At 44.8% G+C, this 27,393-nt stretch overlaps 1 protein-coding gene across 4 annotated transcripts in view; it reads right to left on the minus strand.

The window, feature by feature from the left end:
* scn5lab (sodium channel, voltage gated, type V-like, alpha b) overlaps positions 1–27,393 on the minus strand; it is a 583,358-nt gene that overhangs the window by 473,008 nt on the left and 82,957 nt on the right. For 3 of the 4 annotated variants that reach the window (XM_073054978.1, XM_073054975.1, XM_073054977.1), the window contains exon 1: positions 6,394–6,729. The gene's annotated coding sequence lies outside the window, so the exon portion shown is untranslated. Of the gene's footprint in view, positions 1–6,393; positions 6,730–27,393 lie in introns of those variants that run through there. The other variant, XM_073054976.1, reaches the window with a different exon arrangement.

The following is a 27,393-nucleotide window of genomic DNA, read 5'->3' on the forward strand; positions in this document are numbered from 1 at the left end:
GAGCTTTTGTACACCTGAGCACCCCTAGAATCACACAGCAGGTAAACAGGCCATTCAGCCCACAGAATCCATGCAGACGATTCGTCACCCCCCTGGTAGTATTGTATTCTCCAACTGGAGGATGCAATCAGAATGTTACAGTAAATGTAAATTAGAGAAAAAAAAACAACTGCAGATACTGAAAATCTGAAATAAAGAACTGACTCCTGTCTGCAAAAAGTAGTGCATACAGCCCAGTCCATCACAGACAAAGCCCTCCTCACCAATGCCTTAGGCAAGGCTCACTGCCTTAAGAAAGCAGCATCCATCAAGGACCCCCAACATCCAGGCCACCTTCTCTTCTCGCTATTACCATCGGGAAGGAGGGTCCCACTCCACAAGGTGCAGGAACAGTTATTACCCTACAACCTTCAGGCTTCTGAACCGGAGTGGGTAACTTCACTCACATCAACTCTGAACCCATTCAACAACCGACAGACTCACTTTCCACCACCCACATTCGCAATATTAATTATATATTTTTTTAAATTATTATTTGCACAGTTTTGCACATTGGATGTCTGTCAGACTTTGTTATGTATAGTTTGTCATAAATATTCTATTTCTTAACTTTCCTGTGAATGCCTGCAAGAACATGAATCTCAAGGAAGTTGATGGTAACATATAAGTATTTTGATAATAAATTTAATTTGAACTTCGATTTGGCCACTTGACTACAGACTTGGGACAGCTACAGTGCCTGACTAGCCGAACGAAATCTTCCGGACGTGGTCAGAAAGTGGAGCAGAGAGGGATCCCTCACTGACACGGGCCAACGATGCACAGAGTCCCGACCGTCAGGATTGAATTCAGATCACCGGAGCTTTTCGAAGGGGGTGGGGGGAGCATGATCTACTCAAAGCACCACTGTGCCACTCATTTCTCCCTTGTGATTTTTTTTTGTCTGTTTCAGTACCTTGGACAGATAAAGTGTTTGTCAATGTCTCCCCCACTCCCCACCTTCAGCTACTCTTCCCTGCCCCCTACCCCGACACACCACTTGATTAAAAGATAGATGGTTTCAAGAATAAAGCAATTTATCCACCACATGTTTAAAATACGTTGGTGTTGGTGACACTTGTGGGCTGCCCCCAGCACACCCCTGGGTGTAATGGTTGTTAACACAAACAACACATTTCACTGTACAGTACTGTGCAGAAGGCTCAGGCACACATATGTAGCTAGGATGCCTAAGACTTTAGCTCAGTACTATAATAATTCTATATATTACACTGTACTACTGCCGCAAAAAAAGACTAATTTCATGACATATGTGAGTGATGATAAACCTGATTCTGATATGGATCTCTGTTGTGGAATGAGAGTGGGAAGGTGGCAGAGAGAGGGTAATTACGGTTGGGAAAAGGGGAAGGGAGAGGGAAGCACCAGGGAGACATTCTGTAATGATCAATAAACCAATTGTTTGGAATCAAATGACCTTGTCTGGTGTCTCAGGGCTGGGTGTGTCTGTATCTGCGCCTCCCGCCCCGGCAGTCCTTCTCTGCCACCCCTCCCGCGGTGCTCCACCCTCACCGTTCCCAACATCCTTTGCTCCCACCAGATTTACAAACTCGCTCTCTGCTTCACACTGACAAAAACAATACTGTGCAAATTTCTTAGGCACCCTAGCAATTAATCTGTGCCCACAACTTTTGCAGAGTCATGTATGTTTTGACGCACATGTGATAAATAAATATCAATTACTTCTGTATCAGCTTTGTCTGCCAATTCAAGCCTAGCTTACAAAGCAGCAGAACCACTGTCAGCCATATTTCAGGACTACTTCATCAATGACCATTCTAAGCAACAGGTTTGAAATAGACTGTGGTGGAGTCCAAGTCCAGAGGTATCTCTAAGGCAGAAGTTGGTCATTTTCTGATTGGTCGGGACATCAAAGGATATGGTGAGAAAGCAGGTGTATGGGGTTGCGTGGGATCTGGGATCAGCCATGATGGAACGGTGGAGCAGAGTCGATGGGCTGAATGGCCTAATTCTGTTCTAAAGTCTTATGGACTTGACAACAAGGTACTGAACAGAGAGTTACATTGTTTTTAGTACAGACTTTTCTCTCACACACTGCACAAAAAGTTGCCTCAAGTTATTAAGGACCACTCTAAAAAGCTGTAAGTTCAACCAGCTCCACTCACCAGGGTGGTGAATCTGTGGAACTCATTGCTACAGATGGCTGTGGAGGCCAAGCTATTGGGTACATTTAAAGCAGAGGTTGATAGGTTCTTGGTTAGTAAGGGTGTCAAAGGTTACAGGGAGATGGCAGGAGAGTGGTGTTGAGAGGGATAATAAATCAGCCATGATGGAAAAGAGAAGCAGACTCGATGGGCTGGATGGCCTAATTATGCTCCTATGTTTTATGACTCCATCATGGACAATAGTCTCCCTACCATTGAAGACATCTTCAAAAGGTGATGCCTCAGAAAGGCAGCATTCATCATTAGGGTCCTCAGCACCCAGGACATGCACGTTATCACCAGAGAGGAGATATGGGAGTTCCAGAACGCACACTCAATGTTTTAGGAGCAGCTCCTTCCTCCGCAATTAGATTGCTGAACAGACAATGAACCCATGAACACTGTCTCAATACTTTTGTCCTTTTTTGCACTACTGAGATTTACGGAGTCACAACACAGAAACAGATTCTTCGGCCAATCTAGTCCATGCCGAACTATTAATCTGCCGAATCTCATCGACCTGCATCCAGACAACAGCCATCCATACCCCTCCCATCCATGTACTAATCCAAATGTCACTTCCATGTTGCATTTGAAACCGTGTCCACCACTTCCACTGGCAGCTCGTTCCGCACTCTCACCACCCTCTGAGTGAGGAAGTTCTCCTAATGTTCCCCTTAAACATTTCACCTTTCAACCTTAACCCATGACCTCTAGTTGTAGTCTCACACACCTCTGTGGAAAAAGTCTGTTTGCATTTACCCTATCTATACCCCTCATCACTCTATATACTTCTATCAAATCTCCCCTCATTCTCCTATACTCCGGGAAATAAAGTCCTAACTTATTCAGTCCATCCCTGTAATTCATGTCTTGAAATGTCAGCTTATAAATTTTCCTTATTGACATCTTATAAATTTTCTCTGCACTCTTTCAAGCTTATTGATATATGTCTCGTATGTAGGTGTCCGGAACGACACACAGTATTCCAGATTACACATCATCAACATCTTATACAACTTCAATGCAACATTCCAACCCCTGTACTCAATTCTCTGATTTATGAAGGCCAATGTGCCAAAAGCTCTCTTTACAAGCCTATCCACCGGTGATGGAACTTACAATGAATTTTGGATCTCTGTTCCCAGATCCCTCTGTTCTACCACACTCCTCAGTGTCCTGCCATTCACGTTTAAGTCCTACTTTGGTTTGTCCTCCCAAAGTGCAAAACCTCACACTTGTCTGCATTAAATTCCATCTGCCATTTCTTAGCCCATTTTTCCAGCTGGTCCAGATTCTGATTAACAGAGGGTTGATGAAGGATTTATGCCAGGAATTTATGTTGCAACTTTATAACACTCTGGTTAGGCCACACCAGGAGTACTGCATACAGTTCTGGTCACCTCCTATGAGAAGGATGTTGGGGCTTTGGAGAGGGTGCAGAAGAAGTTAAGGAGGCATGTGCTATCATGAGAGATTGGATAAACTTGGGTTGTTTTCTCTGGAACGCTAAAGGCTGAGGGAGATCTGATCAAAGGTTTACAAGATTATGGGGAGAGAGAAGGGGGCAGACAGGGAAGGTGAGTGGGGGTAGGGTTGACAGGGGATGTGAGGGGTAAGTTTTTTTTTACTCAGACAGTTGTGGATGCCTGGAATGTTCTGCCTGGTACAGTGGTAGAGGCAAATAAGTTCGAGGCTTTTAAAAGCCATTTAGATAGGCACACATGGGAGGAAAATGGAGGAATATGGACATTGTGTAGGCAGGAAGGATTAGCGTTTGGTGTTATTTTTTAATTTGCTTCTTAGCTGGTTCAACACCACATTGCGAACGGTATGGCCTGTTCCTTTGCTGTACGTTTTAATTCACACTCTAATACTCCGAGGGGGGGAGTGCTGACTTGTGCATCCAGCTCCGCGCTGAACACTCCAATCTGCCACTCTCCACTGACCTGTTCTGACTCCCAGGGACCTTGAGAGCAGAACATCACTCAACGGCACCATTCTTGCTCTAGCTACGTCAGTTGTTGTTTTTAATCTCTCCGTGCTAATTGCTTGACAGGTTGTCATCACCTTCATTTTATCCAAAATTAGGTCCAATTAAAATGGCAAATATATATTTCTTCATTCACAATTGTACACTGCTCAATTATTGCTTTGATTGGAAAGGATTTAAATCGGCTTGGGATTTTCTTTCTGTACACATAGAATGGCAGTAGATTTAGCACACAAATTATCATCAACCTAACACCAGACCTCTAACACCCTTGAACACACCCAAGCTTCCACCATTTCCAAATGGTGTACACATGCATGCATTGTATGTATAGCTTCCTCCCCTCATGGAGTCACAGAATCAGCATGAAAACAGGCCTTTTGGCCCATCCAGTCTGTGCTGACTATCCTCCAGCCATTTTACAATAACCCTATATTAATTCCACTGCCCCCTTCATTCTTTCACTCACCTGCCCGCCAGGGGCAATTTTACGGTGACCCGTTTACCTACCGGCCCGCGTGTTTTGGAATGTGGGACGAAACCTGAGAGCCCGGGAGGAGGGTTGGGCAAAGCCTATGGAGGACGTGCAAACTCCGCACAGACAGGACCCTAGGTCAGACCTGAACCCGGGTCACAGGCACTGCGGCCCAGCAGCTCTTCAGCTGCGCCGCTCTTCCACCCCGCTACAGAACATCCTGTGTTCTTTAATACACCGCGGCTTGGCTGCACGGCTGCAGTCACGTTCACGTTGGACACTGACCAGACAACTGAGGTCCACTAAAGACCCTTCAGCGAGTTGCACCTCGGGAGGCCTCAAATGGACTTCCATGAAATTCGACAAAGCTAATGTTAAGGGAAAAGCAGACGTCGAAGTGCAAATGGGAAACGACAGCATCTGGAAACTAGAAAAACCTGCTATACCTTGCATATAGATACATTCTGCCAATTTACATAATCCTGAACTTACATTGCCAGGAAAATTGAAGTAGTGACGACTTCATAATTTCCCAAGTCTCTTAAACTTTTTAGGTCCAGGTGATAATTTGATCTGATGAGTGATCTCGGTCTGAAATATCGACTGTTTTGTTGCTCTCCATAGATGCTGCTTGACCTGCCGAGTTCCTCCAGTATTTCATATGCATTTCTCTGGATTTCCAGCATCTGCAGGATCTCTTGCGTTTATGATAATTTGCGCTGTACTGGCATTTGAGAAGATTAAGCTATCTAAGTCTGTGTGCTGAAAGGCTGCAGAGTCTCTCGATCCCTGCCACTTCTGCAGTGCCAGATTTCCAGAGTTTTATTGAAATCTCTCTCTGCCCTAGAATTATTGTACCTTCCCCAACCCCCACCACCCCCCAAATTTCCTTTATCCTGTCAGCTCTATAAAGGGAGACACCAGTGATGATCTAATAAAGAGATACCAAATTCTTCTTTTTCAGGAGGCTCAGTAGTCCGAAAATGCAGATTTAGAATATTCTGTTAGCGAGGCAGAGGTAATTTTATTTTGAAATACATCAAGTTTTTTTTCGCAACAGTGGTAGAAGCAAACTGGAGAGCAACTTTCAAAGGGATATATATTTGGAAGGGAAAAAAAATCTGTGGGACTCTGGGGAAATAAGGCTCCTTCCTTTTCGTTCCATCACAACCACAGCAGGCAGAACGATCACAACCAGTCCCAAGACCTCTATCATTTCAAGGACTCAAGGCTGATCAGGATGGTCTACAGTAGAAACTGCAAAAGTGGTACCACAACAGTCATGGACAATTATGTAACCAGTCACTGCCCTTACCGTTCCAATAATGAGCCCAACCCCGGCCCTGAATGGGTTTTTTTTAAGAAATAGGCCCAAACATACAACACAAGCGATTGTTTCCACAGCTGCTGACTCGGATCAAAGACTTTCTCCCCCGTTGCATCAGTGTTTGCTTCAATAAACATTTCTCTCAATAACAACCTCTCTCTTCACACTTTACAACGGAGACCCTTTTTTGATTTGGACTGAGATGGGGGTGTCCCGTATGTCTAAATCTGGCACCCTTTTGGATTCGCACCGTGATTTGGGAGGAGGGGGCGGGTGTGGGTGTACGGGGTCTTGGAGAAGGGAAGGGGGGCGGGTAGTAACATTGCAAACACATGGTCACAGAGCTCTCAAAGGACAACAAAAGGGTACTTACACGTCAAGTTCCCCAGATGCGCTGCTTCCCAGTCAGTAGGTGTGCAGTTAAACTCCTAACATATGTCAGTAAATCCAGTCTTGTCACTGTGTCTGCCGCTGAACAACTTAACTTCTTCCATCTTCGGCTGTTTTTCTCGTTCACCGTGTTATTTCTCCTCTGTCTGTGTGTGTGTGTGTGTGTCGCAAGCAGCGCCCGGTCCGTGTCCAACTCGGCAGCGAGGTGTTTCAATTGTTCCTTGGCTCCGATTTCCCTGCCGTTGCTGTCTGTCGAGGGAGGAGGGGGGTAATATATAAAAGTTGAGGCTGGGAGCAGCAGGCTGCTGTTGAGAGGAAGATGCTACCGGGGATGTGTGGCGGCGCGTTTGATGGACTGTGACACATGCAACCCTGATCTCAGAGGCGTTGCCTGTGGCTTGGCCCTCCCAGTCTCCCAGCGCTCGCCTTCCTCTGACCGCCCGCCTGTCCACACGGCAGGAGCCGCAGCAAGTGGGCGCCTGGTGGTCCAACTCCAAAATAATTAGTGCGGGTTACCCTTCCAAAACTCCGGGGTGCGGGGGGGAGGGGTATCGGGGTGCGGGGACAAGGAGGGAGATAGTTAAGAAACAAATAGATTGCTACCTATAGTAGATAGATAGTTAGGAAACGGGTAATAGAGATATCAGAAAAGCATAGGTAGATAGATCGATCAGAAACAAATAGATTGCTACCTATAGTAGATAGATAGTTAGGAAACGGGTAATAGAGATATCAGAAAAGCATAGGTAGATAGATCGATCAGAGATAGATCAGAAATCATAGATATAGGTAGTGATATACAAATCAGAAATATAGGTACAGATAAAGAACAGGGACAAATCGATCAGAAACGTGCAAAAAGGTAGATAGATACATTGATACATGGATCAGGAACATACAGATAGGCAGAAATAGTTGGACAAATGGGTAGATGAGACGGGTAGATCGATAATACATAGGCGGGTAAATAGACAAGCGGTAAGGGTAGATAGACAAGTTAGAGATGGAGTAGGTAGATAGGGAGATGGATGAAGAATCGAGCCAGATGCAGACATTAGGATGAAGACAATCAATAACGATAAGCGCAAGTTGATAAATGTCTGTCAATTATTAACTAATATGGATAAAGTATTACTTATATGTTTTCCCATTTACGATCATTATTGTTCCTCAAAAAACAATTCACTGTGGTAAACGAGGATTTAAAAGTTGGCCTGGGTGATCCGGACTGTGTCATCTCCTTCCTTGTCCGTCCACCACAGCCACCTGCTCCCTTGTTGTTCTAATATCCAGAATAAACAGATGCCTCCATTTGCTATTTAAGGGTGAAGCTTTGGTCAGTTCCTACCTGCCTTTACCCTTCTACGGTTCCAGATGGTGCTGGGGACCGCTACAGACCCTTCTAATTCACAATTATTTTCAATGTTCACGTAATAAAATCGGAACCTTGGTTAAAGCCTGCCTCGCCCTGTCCAACTTTTTTTTTTGCCCTCCCTTCGTTCGAATTTTAATTCGTTTGTTATTCTAGTTTGGTTTACTTCCGCAGAAACGTTTCTCAATAAACACAACCTTCCCGTGGATTTGACACGCCACAGAATCGAAAATAGTAACATGTTAGCTGTGTGATCGTATCTTCATATAATTAAGTATTGTAGCGTTTGGGGGGAAATGTACAGAGAGCGAACTATGAGGAAGGACGGCAGGGGTGGGGAAAGAAGGGGAGGGTGGAGGTGTTTTAAACTCCAATAAAACTGTGGATTTGGGGAAAAACAGAAACAAATGTTGGGGACGCTTGACGTGAAAATGGCGGGAAAGAGCTTAAAACTTCCTATATATCTTGAAACTTTTTTTGTTTCTTCCCCCCCCCCCCCCAGAGTACATCTTTGCTGCTGTCAGTATCTCCGACTCGGTTCCAAGTCGATGCGTTTACGGGTTGCCGTTGAAATGTTATGAAGAGCCATCTCTCGGGACGTGGATACGGGTAGGAGTGCCTTCGTCCCTTGTCCAGTCTTGAGTTCGACTTAATAAGGCAACGTTTGACAGTAAAATGATTTTGTACCCATTTCAAGGGAGAAGATAAACTGCACCGCGCTTTATAAGGATGTGATTAAATGCCATATGAAGTGTTACTGTCTGATGTGCAGATTACTGTCTCGATGATCCGCGGTGGTACAAGTTTCCAGCGCGCAGCTCTACAACGCCGCACTCACCTATGTCTCGCTGCAGTCGGCAAACATATTGGCCAAGAGCTCCCTCTATCTGTCATCGGGGATATTTGCCCACCGGTGGGCAGCTCAGAATGTCACCCAATCCTGGGTTATGTGAACGAATTTTTTTGCCCCAGATTTACACCTCATTATAAGAGGGTTGTGGAAGCTTCAGAGAGAGTGCAGAGGAGAGATTTACCAAGATGCTGTCTGGATCAAAGAGCAGGTCCTATGTGGAAAGGTTGAGCAATCTATTGTCTTTGGAGCAGAGGGTTTTTTTTAATGCCATGGACCAGAACCATTAAGCAAGGTTCCATTAAGCATGGACCCCAGGTTGGGAACCCCTGCTTTAGAGCAAAGGAGGATGAGAGGAAGATACTAAGAGACATAGATCGAGTGTACAGAGACTTCCTTTCAATGAAAAAGACCGAGAGCATTCACCTCATCTGCCTCCCTCATGGTTCTATACACCTCTACAAGGTCACCCTTCAGTCCCCTACATTCCAACCCTGCCCAGCCTCTCCCTGCACCTCAGGGGCTCGAGTGCTGGCAGCACGCTCTCACTAACACTGTACACAACACTCCGAGTGGTTAGTGTACCAGCGATCGAGGTTCAATTCCCAGCCCCCGTCTATAAGGAGGTTGTGAACTCTCCTCGTGACAAGTGGGTTTCCTCTGGGTGCTCCGGTTTCTTCCAGAACAAAAGAGACATGCGGGTGGTGAGTTGTGAACATGCCACGCTGATGCTAGAAGTGTGGTACCACTTGCGGGCTGCCCCCGGGAACATCATGTTGGTCATCGACACAAATGCCACATTTCACTGGGCACTCTGATGTACGCGTGACAAATAAAGCAAATCTTTATACTCAGTACCCCGACAGGCGAAGGCCAGCATGCCAAACGTCCTCTTTACCACCCTGAGAATCTGTGACACTGCTTTTAGCGAACTCTATACCGGTACTCCTCAGTCCTCAGGACCACAACACTCCCAATTCACAGCACAAGTGTCACCCTGATTTCGCTTCCCAGAATGCAACACTGGCCCCCTCATCTGAATTGAAAGATATTTGCCAATCCTTGGCCCATTTCCCAGCTGATCAAGATCTCCTGTCATTTTTGATCACTTTCTTCACTGTCTAATAATCTTCTTCACTATCTGTGTCATCAATATCTATTCCTCAATCAACAACAGTAAAACATAAATTGGTGGAAGCATTAGTCTGATGAAGTTTCATTGACTGGGGTTTAAAAGAATGAGGGTTGTGCAATTCCTTTGAAACCCCCTTACTGAACGTTGAAAGGCCCAGACAGTGTGGATGTGGCGAGGATGTTTCCTATAGTGGGGCAGCCTGGGACCAGAGGGCACAGCCTCAGAATGGAAGGATGTCCCTTTAGAACAGAGAGGAGAAGGAGTTTCTTCAGCTGGAGGGTGGTGAGTCTATGGAATTTATTGCCACAGGCAGCCATGGAAGCAAAGTCATTGAGTATATTTAAAACAGAGTTTAATAGGTTCTTAATTGGTAAGGTTGTCAAAAGTTATGAGGCAGGAGAATAGGGTTGAGAAGGAAAATAAATCAGCCATGATTGAATGGTGGAACAGACTTGATGGGCCAAATGGCCTAGTTCTGTTCCTATACCTTATACCCAAACCATTAATTCACATTCTCTCTCTACAAATACTACCTGACCAACTGTGAGGCAAAGTACCGCTCCATTGCCATATGTTAAGTCTGCTGCTGACACCCCTGCTGTTGGCCCAATCAAAGGTGGTGATGAATCGGCCTATAAGAGGGAGGTTGAAAACGTGGTTGAATCGTGCCACAACAACAAACTCTCACTAACGTCAGCAAAACCAAACGGTGTGTATTGACTACAGGAGGAGGAAGCTGGATGTCAATGAGCCAGTCCTCGTCAAGGGATCAGAGATGGAGATGGTCAGTAACTAGAGGATCTGTCCTGGGACCAGGACGTAAGTGCCATTTCAAAGAAGACGTGGCAGCTCCCCTGCTTTCTTAGAAGTTTGCACAGATTTGGCATGTCATCTGAAACTTCTACAGATGAGAGTACCCCGACTGGTTGCAAAATGGCCTGGTGTGGAAACGTCAGTGCCCAAGAATGGAAAGGCCAAAAAGCAATGGGATGCAGCGCTGTCCGTCACAGGTAAAGCCCTCCCCACCACTGAGCATGTCTACATGGAGCGCTGGCACAGGAAGGCAGCACCCATCAAAAACCCCACCATCCAGGCCACCCTCTCTTCTTGCTGCCTCCTTTGGAAGGAGGTACGGGATTAAAACAATGACATCACGTGGGTAATGTGCTAATACTCAGCCAATGAAAACTGAGAAAGGTGATAATCCATTACTTTAGCCACAAGACTGCTGTCTACCAGAGAGTGTGAAAATACACGAGTTCGTTAAAAAGTGCAAATCTTACAAAAATTTAAGATAGAGGACATCTGATAGAGGTATACAAAATTATAAAGGGTATAGATAGGGTTAACACAAGCAGGCATTTTCCACTAAGGTTGGGTGGGACTACAACCAGAACTCATGGGTTAAGGGTGAAAAGTTTAGGGGAACATGAGGGGAAACTCCTTTACTCAGAGGGCCGTGAGAGTGTGAATGAGCTGCCAGTACAAGTGGGGCATAAGAGCACGATTTCAACGTTTAAGAGGAGTTTGGATAGATGCGTGGGGTGGTAGGGGTATGGGGGCTATGGTCCCAGTGCAGGTCATTGGGAGTAGACTGTTTAAATCCTTTTGGCATGGACCAGATGGGCCAAAGGGCCTGCTTCTGTGCTGAGTCTGTTACTTACAAAAAGATAGTGGTTTCAACTATGGAAAAGCAGAGGATGAAATGTGACTTGGATAGCAACTACCAATGATTCATGTGAACACAGCAAGTGAAAGTACATGCATTATTCAGTCCTGTAGCTTCTAATGGCAGGTGACTGCTCTATAAAGCATTCGCATATAAACTAGTAGGCAGACAAAAGAAATGATCCGACAGTCATAGAAATATTGACACCTCGACACCATGCATGGCCATCACCAGCACTACATGGGCTGAAGTAAAAAGCAAGGTTCTACCCTCAGCTAATGAGGGCAAGGAATGCCGAGCCCTGTGGAAACCAAAGCACGTAGCATGGGCTGTAAGAACCTCTTACCATGCTGCATTTCAAAAAAATTGAAACGAACTATATTCCTGTACTGAGTGGAGCTCTCTACCCCTGAGGAAGATGGCCCGGGACCTGTTTCTGACTGGAGTTTAGAAGAATGTGAGGGGGGTGGGGGGGCATCATTGAAACCTATCAAATGTGGAAAGGCCTAGATAGAGTGGAATGAGGAGAAGATGTTTCCGATGGTGGTGGAAGTCTAGGACCAGAGGGCACAGCCTCAGAGTAGAGGGACCTCTATTTAGAACAGAGATGAGGAGGAATTTCTTTAGTCAGAGAATGGTGAATCTGTGGAATTTGTTTCCACAGTCGGCTGTGGAGGCCAGATCATTGGGTACATTTAAAGTGGAGGTTGATAGATTTTTGATTAGTCTGGGAGTAAAAGGTTACGGGAAGTAGGCAGGAGAATGGGGTTGAGAAGGAAAATGGATCAGCCACGATCAAATGGCAGAACAGTCTTGAAGGGCCAAATGGCCTAATTCTGCTCCTCTGCCTTATGGTCTCAGATGTTAAATCTCTCAAATGGACAAAAGATCCCATGCCAATCATGCCAAGAACATAGGAATTCTGCCAGGAAGCTGGTAGAAAGTTTTCCTCATCCCTGTGGTCCTGACAAGGGAAAGAGGACATGCAACTCTGTAGGCACGAGATAAAGTTAACTGGGGCAAGAGTTTAGAAAAATAGTGCTTTCTGCCAACAAGCAGTGGGAGTCGGGAACTCACTATCTGAAAGATGAAGATAAAAGAAAGATTTTCTTTATTTCTCACATGTACGTCGAAACAGGCAGTGAAAAGTGTCAAACTGCGTTAAATCAAGTCAGCAAGGATTGTGCAAGTGTGGCACCTTTGGGCATCAACATAGCATGCCCACATCTCACTAACTGGAAAAGTTTGCTTTGGGAATGTGGGAGGAAACCAGAGCACCTAGAGGTAACCCATGTGGTCACGGGGAGAACGTACAAACTTCTTCCAGAGAGTGGCAGGGGAGAGAGACAGTTAATGTTTCACGTCACAGATCCTTTGGCAGAGAGTTCCCAACACTTTCAACTTCTTTTTTCAATTTCTAGTATCTTTCACTTATTGAGTCTCAATCAATGAGTTGACGCTATTGTCCAGTCTTGTCTAACATGGACAAGATGGGCCGAGATGTCTATGATCCCAAATCACTCCCCTTTGTTTCTCACTCCTCTTGTTCTCCCTCATTCCTGTAGCACTTTCACCCTTTCTTTTCTCATCCCCTCACCCTCTCAACCTGCCCATCACACCCCTCCAGTTAAGACCATAAAACATAGGAGAAGGTTTGGCCCACCAGGTCTGCTCCTCCATTCAATCTCAGTTGATTTTTGTTAAACCCCATTTTCCTAACTTTTCCCTGTAACACTTAAACCACCTTATCAACCTCTATCTTAAATATACCCAGTGACTCAGCCTCCACACCATCATATGACAATGAATCCCACCAATTCATCACCTTCTGGCTGAAGAAATTCCTCCTCATCTCTGTTCTAAAGGGATGTCTCTGAATTCTGAAGCTGTCCCCTCTGGTCTTAGACTCAACTATGAATGAAACAATCCTTTCCATATCCCCTCTATCCAGGCCTTACAGTATCTGGTAGGATTCAATGAGATTCTCCTTCTCTACCTTGTCCCTTTATCCCATGTTCCACTCTCCCCTCCTATCATGTTCCTTTTTCATCAGCCCTTTGCCTCTTCCACCTATCCCCTCCCTGTTCCTTACTTCATTACCTTTCATCTCCCCTCCCTCACCCACCCATCTGACCCCTCACCTATCACCTGCTGGCTTGTACTCCTCCCGCTTCCCCCACCCTACCTTTTTATTCTGGCTTCTTCCCCCTTCTTTTCCAGTCCCGATGAAGGGGCTCGTCCCGAAGCATCGACTGTTTATCCCTCTCCATAGATGCAGCCTGACCTGTTGAGTTCCTCCAGCATTTCGTGTATTGCTCAAGATTTCCTGCATCTGGAGAATCTATTGTGTCACCGTAAATGCTTGCTGTCTGTGAGACTTTGCTGTGAATAGATTGACTGTTCATTTACTTGACAATCACTATCCCTCAAAGGCGTCTTTTTTGCTTCCAAACTCTTTGACACATCATTCAAATATAAAATCTGCTCTATAAATGCAGGTCTTCTCACGGGCGTAAAAAATGCAAACAGTGCTAAAAAGAATAAAAACTTTAAAAGGCTGTAAACCAGATTGGTACATAATTGATTTGATGAAATTTAATTGTAGTTCTTAACAGTGGGCTTTAAATCAGAGTGATAGGAATTGTATTGTAGAACGTAACAGCATTACTTCCAGCTAAAAGCATGCCAACATTTACAAATATCATCTTTCATTTCACTCATGGTCAGGATATGGGATTCCAGAGACGGCCATTATTTATTAGGAGAACAGGGCCTCATGTTGTGCCTGGGTAGTCTACAACCTAATGGCATGAACACTGAACCCTCCGTTGTTAGGTAACCTGCTCCCCCTGTCCCCTTGTTTCTCGTCCTAATTCACCCATCTCCACTCCCACACACCTTTCTTTCCAACCACTCCCCTCTTTCCCCGCAGCCTCTTATTACCCAATTTCTTCCTCCTCCCCCAAATGGTTCCATCCGCCTCTCACTCACTCAACCACTCAGTCTACCAATGCTCCGCTTCCCCTCCCCGCGCTGTTCCCACATCCCTTCCTTATCTTTGCCCCGCCCTTCACCTCCCTTTCTGATCAGATTCCAAAGCCTGCAGCCCTTGTTGCCTCCACCAATCACCTCCTGCCCTCTGTAGCCCTCTCTCCCTCCTCCTCCACCTGCCCATCATCCCCCATCTCACCTGAATCGCTCACCCTCCAAACACATTGTACAGGCTGTCTTCCCTCTATATTTTCTGGTCCAGATGCAAAGTCTCAACCCCAAACATTATCTATGCCTGTGCCTCCACAGATGCTGCCTGACCCACTGAGGTCCTCCAGCATACAACATAGAACATTACAGCACAGTACAGGCCCTTTGCTCCGTGATGTTGTGCGGAACTTTTAACCTGCTCCAAAATCAGTCTAATACTTCCTTCAGCATAGTCCGCCATTTTTCTGTCAAAATGTCCCTAATGTTTCTGCCTCTATCACCACTCCCAGCAGTGTGTTCCATGCACCCAATACTCACTGTGTGAAAAAATATTCTCTGACATCCCCCCCACCCATTCTTTCATCCAATCACTTAAAATTATGCCCTCTTGCCACCCTGGGGAAAAGTCCCTGGATATCCACTGTAACTATACCTCATCATCTTATAGACCTCTGTCGCCACCCCTTATCCTCTTTTGCTCTAAAAGGAAAAGCTCCAGCTCACTCAACCCTTCCTAAGAAAACATGCTCTCTTGTCCCGGTAAATCTCCTCTGCACCCTCTCTAAGATGTGCACCCACATCTTTCTTATAATGAGGCAACCGAACTGAACGCGATATTCCAAATGTGGTCTAACCAGGGTTTTACAGAGCTGCAACATTACCTCACAGCACTTGAGCTCAATCCCCCAACCTAACAAAAGCCAGCACACCATACACCTTCTTAACTTCCCCCCCCCCCCCATCAACTTATGCTGCAACTTTGAGGGATCTATGGACGTGGACCCTGAGATCCCTCTGTTCCTCCACCCTGCTAAGAACCCAGCCATTCCCCCGTATTCTGCCAAGTTCAAACTTCTAAAGTGAATCTCTGCACACTTGTCCGGGTTTGGTCCATTTGCCATTCCTTGGCACAGATCTGCATCCCATCAGCTCCTGTTCTAACCTACAACAAATTCTACACTATCCACAACACCATCAACCCTTATGTCATCTGCAATGCAAGACTTAGTGGTCTATAATTCACAGGATTATCCCTATTATCTTGCTTGACAAAGCAGCTTGGGTTTTTTTCTGCTCCTGATCTCATCATCTGCAATCTATTGTGTCTATATTATTTATCTCCTATGTGCTGTGTGTTCTGAAATGGTGGGGGAACCCCTGACTTCTCTTTTTGTTTTTTTCCCATCCCTAGAAGCTCCTGTTGGGTGGAGGGGTGGAGCTACATCTCTACCAAAGGAGGTGTAAGGCGCTCTTTCCCTCTGCTAGCCTGCAGGTCACCTTTGGGCAAGGTGTACCACCTGCTTATCCCCCCGATCAGGATCACGTAAAGCCACGGGAGTAGGTGCTGGATGGTCGTATGAGCAGCCGGTGCAGATCACAAGTCCTGGTTATGCGACCACTGACGCCAGGCAGACAGTCTCAGAAGAGTAACGACACTGTCCAGAAGGCAGCAATGGCAAACTTGTGCAGTCTTTCTGATGGAATTACCCTTACACCGTCGAGGAGAGAGTTCCGGGATTTCAATCTGAAGCAATAAAAGATGAGGGATATTTCCAAAGCAGGACGGTGAAGGTGATGGTGTTCCCCTGTCCTTATTGGTGGTAGAGGTTGTGTGGCTTGAGAGTCGACGGTAGCCTCTGTGCACTGACGGTGGGGAGAGTGAACATTTTAGGAAGTGGGTGGGGCATCAACTGAGAGGGCTACTTTGCCCCGGGTGGTGTCAAGCTTTTGGAGAGTTGTTAGAGCTGCCTTTGTCCGTTCCTCACTTCTGCCCTCGTCCTTCAGCAAGCACCTCACTTCTGAGGAGAGCTGAGTGCTATGGAACTGAAACCAGACTAGTCCTAATGGTGGAATTCCTTGCTAAGTGAGTGTGAGGCACCAGGCAGGCCTTTTCTGGGTCACATCTGCTGAGAAAGTTGTATTCGTTCATTCTGTGCTGCGTCATATGATATGGGTGACCATGGTTGTTCTTGGCAACTTGTTCCACAGGAGTGGTTTGCCATTGCCTTCTTCTGGGCAGTGCCTTTACAGGACGGGTGACCCCAGCCATTATCGATACTCTTCAGAGACTGTCTGCCTGGCGTTAGTGGTCACATAACCAGCTCGTGATATGCACCACCTGCTCCTGTGGCTTCATGTGACCCTGATTGGGGGCTAAGCAGGTGCTACCCTTTGCCCAAGGGTGACCTGCAGGCTAGTGGAGCGAAGAAGCACCTTACACCTCCTTTGGTAGAGACATATCTCCACCCCTCAAACCAAAATGTTGTACTAGGCCCTGGGAATAGAATTGATATTTGTTTTGTAGTCAAACTATCCTATACTTGCTTATAATTTTAATATGATCACCTATATACATGTGATCGTTCAGTGAATACACTCATGATCATTCAGTAATTGTAGCATGGTTAATTTACAACAGTTTTCATGCCTCTGCGTGTGGATGTTTCATAGGTTGCATCATATCTCTCATCTGAGTACAAGATGACCATGACCTCTTTTTCTTTGTTCATTCTTTGCTCTAGTAACACAATAAAATGGTAGTAATCATCAAGTTACATTCCTCATTCTTGAAGAACTGGATCAGTTGCACTGAGCCAATAGGTATCAACAGAGTTTTTTAACTAAATTGCATCATTATGAGGGTTGATGATAAGGTGTTTTTATACAAGTGGTGAATGTTTGAAGACGACATCTTTGGTCCCAGCCTGGGGTCCACGGAACCCTTGCTTAAAGGTCCATGACATAAAAATAAGGTTGGGAACCCTTGGATAAGATAAGATTAAGATTAGCTTTACTTGTCACATATATACACCAAAACATACAGTTAATGGCATTGTTTCGTGTCAACAGCCAACGGAGTCCAAGAATGGTGCTGGGGTGCAGCCCACAAATGTCACCAAGCTTCCGGCCCCATCCTAGCATGCCCACAGTTCACTAACCATATGGGCCCACCGGTGGTGAAGTGGCATCAGCACTGGGCTTCGAGATGAGCAGGCCCGAGTCCAATAGGATCGCCATGACAGCAACTACATCCAGAGCACCTGGAGGAAACCCAGGTGGTCCCAAGGAGAAAGTACAAACTCCTTACAGACAGCGGAGGGAATCCAATACCAATCGGTGCTTATTGGTTCTGTAAATTTATATTAACTGCTAAGCAATGGATTGAGTTGTGAGAGGACGTGGTAAAAGTATGACATTTAAAAGGGATTGGGATGATTATAGAATCAGAGATCAATGCTGTATGGATACAGGCCCTTCAGACCAACCCATTAATGCTGACCATGGTGACAACCCTGTTAGTCCCAATTAGTTTTCAGCTATCAACTGACAAATGGCATGAAACTTGTTGTTATGAAGTAGCAGCACAGAACAATGCATAAAATATAAATTACAATAATAAATATATTTAAAATTAGATAAGTAATGCAAAGAAAAGGCGGTAGTGTTCATGGGTTCATTGAACATTCAGAAATCTGATGACGGGGGTAAACATCTGTTCTTAAAACATTGAGCGTGCGTCTCCAGTCTCCTGTAGGGCCCATATCGCTCTGAGTCTCCCCCTCCCTGTACTCAATACAAGTTCTCCAGAAATGATATTATACGATCTGCCACAGGCAGTTCTATGGATAGGAAAGGCTTAGTGAGATGTGGGCCAAATGCAGGCAAATGGGGCGAGTTCAGTTAGGCAAATTAGTCAGCACTGAGGAATTGTACTGAAGGATTAGCGATTAGGGTTGAATTCCTGCTGCTGTAATGAGTTTGTGTGTTCTCCCTGTGACCGCATGGTTTTCTCCCAGTGCTCCAGTTTCCCCAAACTGTCCAAAGACATATGGGGTAAGGGTTAGTTGTGGGCACTGGAAGCATGGCAACATTTGCGGGCTGCCCCCAGCACATCCTCAGACTGCGATGGTCGCTGACACAAAATGACACATTTCACTGAATATCTTGATAGTTTGACGTATGTGTGACAAATGAAGCTAGCTTTCTCTATTCTCCTTTGCTGCATAACTCCCGGACCCTATGTGTGGTAGGTAGTGCAAAAGCTGGCGTTTGGGAGGGGGGGACGGGACGCTGTCAACAGAGCCCAGGCAATGATTTATTATGTTCTCCTAGGCTTCACATGCAAGAGAACAGTTTCAATAACAAGTGAACTTGATAAGCACCTGAGGCAGAAGATAATTATAGGGTTGCAATTGGAAGAATAACTACACACAGTTATATCATTGTGCATCATAAAATTACCAATGCCAGCCTGGTGAATCTTTGCTGCATTTCCTCGGTAGCAAGTATATCCTCAGCGCAAGAGATTCTCCAGATGCTGGAAGTTTTGAGAAAAACATACAAAATATTGCAGGAACTCAGCAGGTCAGGCAGCATCTATGGAGGGGAATTAAACAGTCAACGTCCTGGGCCGAGACCCCTTTCAAGGCATAAATCCATATATTCTTTTTTTTGTGTGTGTGGCTGAGGAACTGGTGCAGGAGGCACAGTTTCAGATTTCTGGATCATTGGGATCTCTTCTGGGGAAGGTATAACCTGTACACAAGGGATGGGTTACACCTGAACCCGAGGGCGGGCAGGTTTGGCAGAGCTGTTGGGCGAGGGTTTAAACTAACGTGGCTGGAGGATGAGAAACTGAGTGATAGGGCTCAGCTGGCATACGAGCAGAGGTAGCATACAGCGAGACTGTCAGGAAGGACAGGCAAAATTGCAGTCAGTGGGATGAGTTGCAGCGTAACGGGGACAAAAATCAAAAAGGGTGAATAAAAGGACTGGAAGTGTTATATTTGAATGCATGCAGTATATGGAATAAGATCCTTGTGGGCATCAAAGACCCATGGCTGAATGATCATAGTTGGGAGCACAGCATCCAAGGATACACATAGGACAGGCAGGTAGGCAGATGGGGTGGGTGGCTCTGTTGGAAAAAAGTGAAATCAAATCCTTAGGAGGAGGTGACATAGGATCGGAAAATGTAGAATCTTTATGGGTAGAGTTAAGGAACTGCAAGAGTAAAAAGACCCTAAGGGGAGTTATATACAGACTTCCAAACAGTAGGCAGGACATGGGCTACCAATTACAGTGGGAGATGGAAAAGGCATGTCAAAAGGGCAATGTTACAATGGTCATTGCTGATTTCAAGATGCATATATATTGGCAAAATCAGGTTGGTGCTGATTTAGGATCCCAAAAGGGAGAATTTGTAGAATATCTATGAGATGATTTTTAGAACAGTTTGTGGTCGAGCCCACTAGACAATCAACTAATCTGGATTGGATAGTGTAATGAGCTGGATTTGATTAGGAAACTTAAGGTAAAGGATCCCTTTAGAGAGATTGATCATAATATGATAGAATTCACCCTGCAACTTGAGAAGGAGGAATTAAAGTCAGATGTATCAGTATTACAGTGGAGTAAAGGTAATTACAGAATCATGGGAGAGGATCTGGCCAAAATTGATTGGAAAAGAACACTGGGAGAGATGATGACAGAGCAACAATGGCTGGAGATTCCGGGAGCAATTCGGAAGGTGCAGGATAGATATATCCCAAAGTAGTAGTACTCTAAAGGCAGGATGACACAGCCATGGCTGACAAGAGTCAAAGCCAACATAAAAGCAAAAGAGAGGGCATATAATTGAGCAAAATTAATGGGAAGTTGGAGGATTTGGAAGCTTTTAAAAACCAACAGAAGGCAACTGAAAAAGCCATAAGGAGGGAAAAGATGAAATATGAAGATAAGCTAGCCAATGATATCATGGAGGATTTTAGAAGTTTTTTTCCAGGTATATAAAGAGTAAAAGAGAGGCAAGATTAAATATTGGACCACTGGAAAACGATGCTGGAGAGGTAGTAATGGGGACAAGGAAATGGCAGACAAACTGAATGAGTATTTTGCAACAGTCTTCACTGTGGAAGATACTTGCAGTATGGTGGAAGTTCAAGAGTGTCAGGGAGCAAAAGTAAGCAGAGTTGTTATTACTAGGAAGAAGGTATTTGGGAAGCTGAAAATCTGAAGGTAGCCAAGTCACCTGGATCTGATGGACTACACCCCGGGATTCTGAAAGAGGTGGCTGAAGAGACTGTGAAGGCATTGGTAATGATCTTTCAATAATGACTAGATTCTGGCATGGTTCCCAAGAACTGGAAAATCCTCAGGAACCATCACAGAATCTAGTGATTCTTGAAATGTAACTCCATTCTTAAAGAAGGAAGGGAGGCAGAAGAAAGGAAATTATAGGCCAGTTAGCCTGATCTCAACGGTTGGGAAGATGTTGGAGTCGATTGTTAAGGATGGGGTTTCAGGGTACTTGATAGCACATGAAAAAGTAGGCCAAAGTGAGCATGGTTTCCTTAAGGGAAAGTCTTGCCTGACAAATCTGTTGGAATTCTTTGAGGAAATAACAAACAGGATAGGCAAAGGAGAATTGTTTGATATTGAGTACTTGGATTTTCAGAAGGCCTTTGACAGGGAGCCACACATTAGGCTGCTTAGCAAGATAAGAGCCCGTGGTGTTACAGGAAAGCAGATAGAACATTGGCTGACTGGCAGGAAGCAAAGAGTGAGAATAAGGGGAGCCATTTCTGATCAGCTGCCGGTACTAGTGGTGTTCTGCAGCGCTCGGTGTTGAAACTGCCTCTGTTTACATTGTATGTTGATCATTTAGATGACAGAATTGATGGCTCTGTGGCCAAGTTTGCAAATGATACGAAGATAGGTGGAAGAGCAGGTAGTGTTGAGGAAGCAGAAAGGTTGCAGAAGAATTTTGACAGATGAGGAGAATGGGCAAAGGGGCATCAGAAGAGATGTAGTGACGGGAACTGTATGGTCATGCACTTTGGTAGAAGGAATAAAAGCATAGACTACTTTCTAAATGGGGAATCTTCATGTAAGATTCCCTAAAGGTTAACTTGCAGGTTGGGTTGGTGGTGAGGAAGGCAAATGCAATGTTGGCATTCATTTTGAGAGGACTAGAATATAAAAGCAAGGATGTAATGCTGAGGCTTTATAAAACACTGGTGAGGCCTCACTTGAAGTATTGTGAGCAGGTTTGGGCTACTTATCTAAGAAAGGATACAATGACATTGAAGAGGGTTCAAAGGAGGTTCACAGAAATGATTCCGGGAACGAAAGGCTTGTTATATGAAAAGCATTTAATAGCTCTGGGCCCGCCCAGACTCACTGAAATTTTGAAGAATGAGGGGAGAAATCTCATTGAAACCTATCAAATGTTGAAAGACCTCAATAGAGAGGATGTGGAGAGAACGTTTCCCATGGTGGGGGAGCCTAGGACCAGAGGGGTGTCCATTTACAACAGAGATGGGGAGAAATTTCTTTAGCCGGAAGATGGTAAATCTGTGGAATTCATTGCCACAGGTAGCTGTGGAGGCCAAGTCATTGGGTATATTTAAGGCAAAAATTGATAGGTTCTTTATAAGTTTGGGTTGAAGGTTTATGGGGTAATTCTACTCCAATGTCTTATGGTTTCTTCTTAAGCTGAACACAAGTGATTCTGCAGATGCTGGAAATTCAGTTCAACACACACAAAACGCTGGGGGAACTCAGCCGGTCAGGCAGCATCTATAGAAAGGAATAAACAGTTGATACTTAGGGCTGAGACACTTCTTCAGTGATCAGTCCTGCTGAGTTGCTCTAGCATGTTGTGTTTGTCCTTCTGAATCTGAGACCAATCCCCTCTGGTTCTGGATTCACTCCTCAGGGGAAAAGTCCTACAAGGGCACAGTCCATCAGGAACAAAAATGTTATCCCCTTTGAGTTTGATTAATATACCCTGTGGCCACTTTATTAGGTACACTGTACACCAGTTCATTAATGCAAATCTCAATAATTGTGGTAGGACTCCCTACTCTTACACTGGAACTAAGAGCTGACGTTCCAGTGATTTGCCCTATTGTGAGCAGTTCTGGGCTGCTTGTGTAATAGCATTTGAGCACAAGGGCCCCCAGATTTCACTGTGCTGCAGCTTTCTACCATTTTCTCCACATAGACAACACTCTGCAGTTTCTCTCTTCCTCACAAACTGGAACAGCTTCCTATTTTTGCACTTCATACTCCACTTCCTAACATTCTTCCTCCTTGCTCAAGATTCAAATTTATTTATCACGAGTACATCGAAACATATATTGAAATGCATCGTTTGGGTTAACAACCAACACAGCCGAGAGTGTGCTGGGGGCAGCCCGCAAGCGTCACCACACATTCCAGCACTAACAATAGCATGCTCGTAATAACAACACAGAACGCAACAAGCACAAAACAACGATAGCAAAGCAGGTCCTGTTTTACACACACACACACACACACACACACACACACACACACACACACACACACACACACACACACACACACACACACACACACACACACACACACACACACACACACACACACACACACCCTCCCCCCACCCCAACCGCAGGACAGATTCCAGCCGACAGCCAACTCAGAATCGGACTCACAGGCTTCCCATTTAACATCTCTCCATGGAGCATTAATGGCAGCTCCACTGCTACCTAGCTTCTCATCTACCAGTGTTGCCTTTTCCCTGTTATGCCATCAACAAGTTCACTATCAATTAAGCATGATCTTCCTTGTCAAAATCCTTGGTGGCCATTCATTACTAATTGTCCTTCTATACAAATACATTCTCTAGAAATACAAGAGCACAGTCCATCACGGCCAAAGATTTTATCCTCAGAGTTCAATTAGTTTATTTAATACACTCAGTGGCCACTTCATTAGGAAGATCTGCTCAATAATGCAAATACCTAATCAGCTAATTGTGTGGCAGCAACTCAGTTGCATAAAAGCACACAGACATGGTCAAGAGGTTCAGTTGTTATTCAGAAGAAAACATCAGAATGGGGAAGAAACCATGGAACGATAGGGGTGGTTTGAATAGCTCAGAAACTGCTGATCTCCTGGGATTTTCACACACAAGTGTCTGGAGTTTACAGACAAAAAACAAAAAAAAAGACATCCAGCGAGTGGCAGTTCTGTTGGTGAAAATGCCTTGTTCATGAAAGAGGTTAGAGGGGAATGGCCAGATTGGTTCAACATAAGAACATAAGAGATAGGAGCAGTAGGCCAATCGGCCCCTCAAGCCTGCTCCGCCATTCAACAAGATCATGGCTGATCCAATCTTAACTCTAGTTTTCACCGAAACCCACAAGGCAACAGTGCCAACCAACAGGGCACCATGCCGCCCATTTTATTTTATTATTCATCCCCGCCCAAACCCATGTGATCACCCGGGGAAAAAAAAACGAGTTGCCATTTGAGGAGAAAAAATCTGGAAAATTCCTCTCCGACCCATCCAGGCTATCGAAAACTGGTCCAGGAGATCACATGGCTGATCTAGACCTAGCCTCATGTCCACTTACCTGCTCGCTCACCATATCCCCTAATGCCATTTTTATCCAGGAAAATGTCTATCTCCGTTTTGAATTTATTGAGTGTAGTAGCTTCCACAGCTCTCTGGGGCAGTAAATTCCACAGCCCCACTACCCTCCGAGTGAAGAAATTTCTCCGCATCTCAGTCCTGGAACAGCATCCCCCTATTTTAAGATTATGCCCCCTAGTCCTAGTTTCACCCATCATTGGGAACATTCTCCCCGCATCCACCCGATCAAGCCCCTTCACAATCTTATATGTTTCAATAAGATCGCCTCTCATTCTTTGGAACTCCAATGAGTAGAGTCCCAATCTACTCAACCTCTCATCATACATCAACCCACCCATCCCCGGAATTAACCTAGTGAACCTTCTCTGCACTGCCTCGAGAGCCAGCATGTCCTTTCTTAAATATGGACACCAGAACTGCACGCAGTACTCCAGGTGTGGTCTCACCAATACCCGGTACAACTGCAGTAAGACCTCCCTGTTCTTATACTCCATCCCCCTAGCAATAAAAGCCAGCATTCCATTGGCCTTCTTGACCACCTGCTGCACTTGCATACTAACTTTTTGTGTTTCCTGCACCAGGACCCCCAGATCCCTTTGCACAGAAGCACTTTCCAGTTTCTCTCCATTTAGATAATAACTTGCTCTATTATTTTTCCCCAAAGTGCAAGACCTCACACTTGTCAGTATTATATTTCATCTGCCAAATGTCTGCCCAATCACTCAGCCTATGTCCCCCTGCAGGGTTCAAGCTGATGGGAAGGTGACAATAGCACAAACAACCACACGATACAACGGTGGTGTGCAGTAAAGCATCTCCGAATGCACAACACATCAAACCCTGAAGTGGATGGACAACACTACAGCAGCAGAAGACCACGGACATACATTCAGCAGCCACTTTATTAGGTACGGGAGGTAACTAATAAAATAAATAATAATTGGCCACTGACTGTACATCTTCTTTTACCATGTTCAGTGCACGCACTTATTCTATTCCTCTTCTCATCGACCTCTCATTCTGTCTCTCCAATAAATAAACATCGAATAGTAAATAACATATCTGTTACCTTCCTGTAATTTGTTATCCTTCACTTATTATTGCTACCTATTGCTGCCTATTACATCAAGGCCACTTTTTATTGATTTTTTGTAAATTATTTTATTAATTTATTTTCCTTCGTGATTTAACTTCATTTCTCTGCACTCACTATAACTTCTCCGTGTCTTCCTTGTTATCATGTACTCATTGGATGTTGATATACTTCGTGCTTGCCTTTCTTTAATCACCCATTTTCTCTTACATCTTTATTCATCCATGGACTCCTGTGAGAGTTTCGTAGGCTCTTTCATTTTTGGTGGAATATGTGTTCCTGATGAAGGCTCTCGACCTGAAACATTGATTGTTTCCTCCCCTGCTGAATGCCTCCAGCATTCTGTGTGTGTTGCTGTGTATTCCTGCGCCCTGTTGAATGCTTTGCCCAACGCTGTTGATGCCAATCTTGTACCCATGTACCAATCTTCCCATTCTGCTTTCAGTTGCTCAAAAGAATGCTTTCCTCCAATCTGTGGACCATGTATTTTCCACAATGATGTCCTTCCCTGTTAGTATGTCAAAGCATGGTCAATTATGGTTATTATTACCTCCATCTTCTCTGCTATGATTTCTCTGATTTGTTGAGTCTGTTCTGTACTGTGCTGTAATGTTCTATATTTGGGATTATATCAAGGCTGTAGAAAGAGTGGGTCATAGATTTAAGACATTGCAGTAACCAATAGCCAACAATATATTGGAGAGGAAAGAGGGGAGGGGTTAAAGATGCATATTCAGGGTAATTAAAAGGGCATTGGAGAAAAGGGGTATAGCAATGAACATAGAAGAGTACTTATAAAGCAAGCAGAAATTATGGACCCTGATAGAAGATAATGAAGGATCAAACACTGATTAGCGAAGACTACCGAGCCACTGTTCTACCTGGTTAGGTAGGTAGTGTCGCAATGCGCGCAGGTGTGGAGGAAAGAGAGATTCCGATGAAGAGACAGTGACATGAGTTTATTCATAATAATTCTAAAAGAACACTGAGCTCAACTGAATATGTCTGGATTCTTTTGATTGCAATATATACAATTTCTTTTTTTGCCCGTGGGGGAGGGTTGATTTTTTTTTGAGCGAGCTGCGTGGTGTTTCTTTGTTTTGTGGCTGTCTGTAGGAAGACAAATCTTAGGGTTGTATACTGCATGCCTACTTTGATAATAATTTTAATTTTTGAATCTCTGTTTTTCTGTTAATTCCCGGGATGGCGGGACTGTCATATGTTGAAAGATTGGGACAACTGGGCTTGTATACACTGGAATTTAGAAGGATGAGAGGGGATCTGATTGAAACATAAGATTATTAAGGGATTGGACATGCTAGAGGCAGGAAACGTTCCCGATGTTGGGGGGGGGTGGGGGGTGGGGGGGGGGTGGGGGGAGTCCAGAACCAGAGGCCACAGTTTAAGAATAAGGAGTAGGCCATTTAGAACGGAGTTGAGGAAAAACTTTTTCACCCAGAGAGTTGTGGATCTGTGGAATGCTCTGCCTCAGAAGGCAGTGGAGGCCAATTCTCTGGATGCTTTCAAGAAAGAGTTAGATAGAGCTCTTAAAGATAGCAGAGTCAAGGGATATAGGGAGAAGGTAGGAACAGGGTACTGATTGCGGATGATCAGCCATGATCACATTGAATGGCGGTGCTGGCTCAAAGGGCCGAATGGCCTACTCCTGCACCTATTGTCTATTGTTCAGGCCTAGCATCAGAATGGGGGAAAATGCGTTCTAAGTCACTTTGACCACGGAATAATTTTTGGTGCCAGTCAGGGTGGTTTGAGTATCTCAGAAACTGCTGATTTCCTGGCATTTTCATGTACAAAATCCCCCCCGTGTTTACAAAGAATGGTGCGAGAAACAAAAAACAACCAGTGATTTAGTAGTTCTGTGGGCAAAAATCCCTTGTTAATGGGAGAGGTCAGAGGAGAATGGCCAAATTGGTTGAAGCCTACAGGAAGGCAACAGTAACTCAGGTAACTATGTGTTACAACAGTGGTGTGCAGAAGAGCATCTCTGAATGAACAGCACCTTCTGTACCCAATAAAGTTGCAACTGAGTGTATATACCCCAGAAGAGGAGACTGAAGAATGGCCGATCCCGGCACATGCTCAGTTTGTAACAAACAACCTTCCAGTGTATGTTTCAATGTACATTTGATTAACAAATTTAATATTCTAATAATCAACAATTCAAGTACTTCTTCTTCCACTCTGCCATCAGATTTTTAAATGCTCCATGGATCCA

Source organism: Hemitrygon akajei, chromosome 8, assembly GCF_048418815.1.
Source record: "Hemitrygon akajei chromosome 8, sHemAka1.3, whole genome shotgun sequence".
In the NCBI taxonomy this organism is placed as follows: Eukaryota; Metazoa; Chordata; class Chondrichthyes; order Myliobatiformes; family Dasyatidae; genus Hemitrygon; species Hemitrygon akajei.